Source organism: Triticum urartu, chromosome 1A (assembly GCF_056163025.1).
Source record: "Triticum urartu cultivar PI428250 chromosome 1A, HENAU_Tu73, whole genome shotgun sequence".
Taxonomy (NCBI): domain Eukaryota; kingdom Viridiplantae; phylum Streptophyta; class Magnoliopsida; order Poales; family Poaceae; genus Triticum; species Triticum urartu.
The window spans coordinates 216540770-216546230 of record NC_141873.1 but is presented as its reverse complement, the minus strand read 5'-3'; positions in this window follow the sequence as shown (position 1 = coordinate 216546230).

Sequence of the window (5461 nt, the reverse complement as noted above, 5' to 3'; positions counted from 1 at the left end):
TCTGGACGTGAGGAATTTACCTATTAATCATCTTCAAAAAGAATTAACTAAATATCACTTTCCAAATAAAAATGGTAGCAGTTCTCGTGAGCGCTAAAGTTTCTGTTTTTTACGGCAAGATATCAAGACTTTCCCCAAGTCTTCCCAATGGTTCTACTTGGCACAAACACTAATTAAACACAAAAAACACAACCTAAAAATAGGCTAGATAAATTATTTATTACAAAACAGGAGCAAAAAGCAAGGATAGATCTAGGTTGCCTACCAACAAGCGCTATCGTTTAACGCCCCTAGCTAGGCATAAAAAGCAAGGATAGATCTAGGTATTGCCATCTTTGGTAGGCAATCCATAAGTGGCTCTCATAGTAGATTCATAAGGTAATTTAATTTTATTTCTAGGAAAGTGTTCCATGCATTTCCTTAAGGGAAATTGGAATCTAATATTTCCTTCCTTCATATCAATAATTGCACCAATCGTTCTAAGGAAAGGACTACCAAGAATAATAGGACATGAAGGATTGCAATCTATGTTAAGAACAATAAAATCTACGGGTAAATAATTCTTATTTGCAACAATAATAACATCATTAATTATTCCCATAGGTTTCTTAATAGTGGAATCCGCAAGGTGCAAGTTTAGAGAGCAGTCATCAAAATCACAGAAACCTAACAAATCACACAAAGTCTTTGGAATCGTGGAAACACTAGCACCCAAATCACATAAAGTATAGAACTCATGATCTTTAATCTTAATTTTAATATTTGGTTCCCACTCATCATAAAGTTTTCTAGGGATAGAAACTTCCAACTCAAGTTTTTCTTCATAAGATTGCATCAAGGCATCAACGATATGTTTAGTGAACGCTTTATTTTGACTATAAGCGTGAGGAGAATTTAGCACGGATTGCAACAAGGAAATACAATCAATCAAAGAGCAATTTTCATAATTAAATTCCTTGAAATCCAAAATACTGGGTTTAGCAACATCTAGGGTTTTAATTTCTTCGACCCCACTTTCATCAATTTTAGCATCAAGATCTAAAAACTCCAAATTCTTGGAAAGCGTTCTAGGTAAAGGTGGATCATATTCAGTCCCATCGTTATTAAGATTCATACTGCAAAACAAAGATTTAAAAGGGGACACATCAATAACTTTTAGATCTTCATCTTTATTTTCATAGGAACTAGAAGAACACGCTCTTATAAAGGCATCTTTCTTAGCACGCATCCTAGCGGTTCTTTCTTTGGCCGGAAAACGGATCTTTCATGACAAGATTCAGCAGGGCAACATTAATTTCACAAGATACAGCATCGGTAAGAGGAGCAATCGGAGTGCTAATAAAATCATTGTTGTTGGTATTGGTAAAGTCACACAATTTAGTATTATCTTGAGCCATCGTGATAAGCAAGCAATCCAACACACAAGCAAACAAAAAGCAAGTGGGCAAAAAGAGGCAAATAGAGAAAGAGAGGGCGAATAAAACGACAAGGGTGAAGCGGGGGAGAGGAAAAAGAGAGGCAAATGGCAAATAATGTAATGCGGGAGATAAGGATTGTGATGGGTACTTGTTATATTGACTTTTGCGTAGACTCCCCGGCAACGGCGCCATAAATCCTTCTTGCTACCTCTTGAGCACTGCGTTGGTTTTCCCCGAAGAGGAAGGGATGATGCAGCAAAGTAGCGTAAGTATTTCCCTTAGTTTTTTTGGTTTTCCCCGAAGAGGAAGGGATGATGCAGCAAAATAGCGAAGTATTTCCCTCAATTTTTGAGAACCAAGGTATCAATCCGGTAGGAGGCTACGCGCGAGTCCCTCGCACCTGCACAAAACAAATAAATCCTCGCAACCAACGCGATAAGGGGTTGTCAATCCCTACACGGCCACTTACGAGAGTGAGATATGATAAGATAATATTTTTGGTATTTTTATGATAAAGATGCAAAGTAAAATAAAAGCAAAGTAAAAATAACTAAGCATTGGAAGATCAATATGATGAAGATAGACCCGGGGGCTATAGGTTTCACTAGTGGCTTCTCTCAAGAGCATAGGTATTTTACGGCGGGTGAACGAATTACTGTTGAGCAATTGACAGAATTGAGCATAGTTATGAGAATATCTAGGTATGATCATGTATATAGACATCACGTCCGAGACAAGTAGACCGACTCCTGCCTGCATTTACTACTATTACTCCACTCATCGATCGCTATCCAGCATGCATCTAGAGAATTAAGTTCATGAAAACAGAGTAATGCCTTAAGCAAGATGACATGATGTAGAGGGATAAACTCATGCAATATGATGAAAACCCCATCTTGTTATCCTCGATGGCAACAATATAATACGTGCCTTGCTGCCCCTACTGTCACTGGGAAAGGACACCGCAAGATTGAACCCAAAGCTAAGCACTTATCCCATTGCAAGAAAGATCAATCTAGTAGGCCAAACCAAACTGATAATTCGAAGAGACTTGCAAAGATAACCAATCATACACAAAAGAATTCAGAGAAGATTCAAATATTGTTCATAGATACACCTGATCATAAACCCACAATTCATCGGTCTCAACAAACACACCGCAAAAAGAAGATTACATCGAATAGATCTCCGCAAGAGAGGGGGAGAACATTGTATTGATATCCAAAAAGAGACAATAAGCCATCTAGCTAATAACTATGGACCCGTAGGTCCCAGGTAAACTACTCACACTTCATCGAAGGGGCTATGGTGATGATGTAGAAGCCCTCCGTGATGGATACCCCCTCCAGCGGAGCTCCGGAACAGGCCCCAAGATGGGATCTCGTGGATACAGAAAGTTGCGGCGGTGGAATTAGGGTTTTGGCTCCGTATCTAATCGTTTGGGGGTATGTAGGTATATATAGGAGGAAGGAGTACGTCGGTGGAGCAACAGGGGCCCACGAGGGTGGAGGGCGCGCCTAGGGGGGTAGGCGTGCCCCCTACCTCATGGCCTCCTCCTTTGTTTCTTGACGTAGGGTCCAAGTCTCCTGGATCATGTTCGGTGAGAAAATCACGTTCCCGAAGGTTTCATTCCGTTTGGACTCCGTTTGATATTCCTTTTCTTCGAAACCCTAAAATAGGCAAAAAACAGCAATTCTGGTTTGGGCCTCCGGTTAATAGGTTAGTCCCAAAAATAATATAGAAGAGGATAATAAAGCCCAATAATGTCCAAAACAGTAGATAATATAGCATGGAGCAATCAAAAATTATAGATATGTTGGAGACGTATCAGCCGCCGCCGTAGGCGCCATGCCCCGCCACCTGCGCCCTACCGGACTTTCCCTCCGCCTCCCCGGTCTCCATCCGCCGCCGCCGTGCCCGGATCTGGCACCGGCTGGCCAGACCTGGCCGTCCCCGCCGCCGTCTCGCGACCTGAGTCGCCGGAGACCGCCGCCGTGTGCTCCCGTTGCCGCCGCCACCTGACGGGATCGGGAGGAGCCCGATCCGCCTCTCCGTTCGCGAACCCTGAGTGGGCCAGCGCCTCCCCGCGGCCCATCTCCATCGGCCCATCTCCGGCGCCGGCCCACCTCAGCTCTCCATCATCCTGGGCTTGGCCCGTGGTAAGAGACCTTGCTACCCGCCGCCTTGAGCGTTGTTTAGCTAAGACGCGCTCATTTGTTTTTCCCCGAAAAATGACTAAGTCCTGAGATTCCAGATTCATGTGCCCAGGTTCATCATGCCATAACTCCTCATCCATAGATCCGTTTTGCATGCATGATATATCAAAATGTTCATCAGGTTGTGCTCTTCATTTTGTTCCATTGTGAACTGCTTGTTTGAGTCCAGCTTGAGGCCCAAATTGTTTATAAAAGAGTGCTATAAAATGTTAGTTCCTGTTTCTTAGCAGAGTATGAGCATTTGTCAATTTTGCCACATTTGTTCTGTGCTGCATATGGTCATGAGCTCTACATGTGTTTTGGGGTATGCCATGCCATCTTTACATGGGTGTATGCCATGTATTTTTGTGATCAATGTGGTGACTAGCACAAGCATGCAAAGTAGCTCTCATAATATTGTTGTTCTCAGGGACTTATAATTTCTCGAAGTCTTTGCTCTGCTATGATTTTTATGCCATGTATTCATGTTGCTACAGAGAGATCCATGCTTCTTTTGAGTATGTTCAGTAAGGATGATTTGGGCATATGGTTGTGCTCTATCCATCCATGCCCATGTTTGCATTTATGGAGTGCCCTAGCATGACTTAATCTTGCTCTACTTTTGCTATAAAATGTTCCTGGCAGATTGTTTATGTGTTAATCAATTTTGCCAAGGTTGTTGTAGTTGATCGATGCATGCTATAAACTTGCTCTTGCCATGGATAGCTTCTTGAACATGTCTTCTTGCTAATGCTATGATTATATTTTCATGCAATGCCTTGTGTTGAGTGAATCGAGCTCGCAAAGAGGCCTTCATAAATCTGTTTTGTCATGTCCAGTTTTTTTGCTAAGTCTGAATCTGTTAACGAAACTTGCTATGTTTACATGGGTGCCATCTTATCTTCTGATCCTTTTTGGCTTCTGGTCAGTAAGGGACTTCTGTTATATGCTTTGAGTAGATTAATTCCATGCCTTGTATTTCTATGATATGTTCCTGTAGCATGTTGTTTACTTGCTCTAAACATTGCTTCCTGATGTTAATTCCTGGCATGTTATTTTCACTAAGTCTGTGATGCCGATATCTTTTGCACTTTTGCCATGCTTGTTTGAACCTGCTCTTGTGTGATTTAGCCGTAACTCAGTGTTCATCTTTTGTCAAGCATCTTGAGTACATCACTGCCATGTGCTTTGTTGCTATGTTGGAGTGTAGTAGCTTAGATTCTTGTTGCATTCTAGATGGCATCGTGCTGTTAATCGTAGAATTGTACCATTCTTGTTTTGCTTGCCATTTGCAAACCGTGCATCCGATTCTGGTGATCTTTATATCGATTTAGACCGAAATCAACTCATCTTTCCAGTGGCACTCTTGGTTTGCCAAGTTGAGGCCTGTTTCAATCTTTCCCTTACTAATCACGCATATGCATTGCATATCACATCCCGCATATCATGCCATGTTTTGCATCATGTTGCTTGCGCATTGCACCGTGGTTGATTGTGGTTTCCTTTGCTTGTGTTCTTGCCTTGGGTAGAGCCGGGAGACGAGTTCGTGATCGAGGAACCCGTTGAGTACGCTTACGAGGATCAGGCTTTCGTCAAGTCGGAGAACTTTGCAGGCAAGATGACCATACCCTCGAAATCACTTCTATCTTTGCTTGCTAGTTGCTCACTCTTTTGCTATGCCACGATACCTACCCCTTGCTATATCATGCCTCCCATATTGCCATGTCAAGCCCCTAACCCACCTTTTCCTAGCAAATCGTTGTTTGGCTATGTTACCGCTTTGTTCAGCCCCTCTTATAGCGTTGCTAGTTGCAGGTGAAGATGGAGTTTGTTCCTTGTTGGAACATG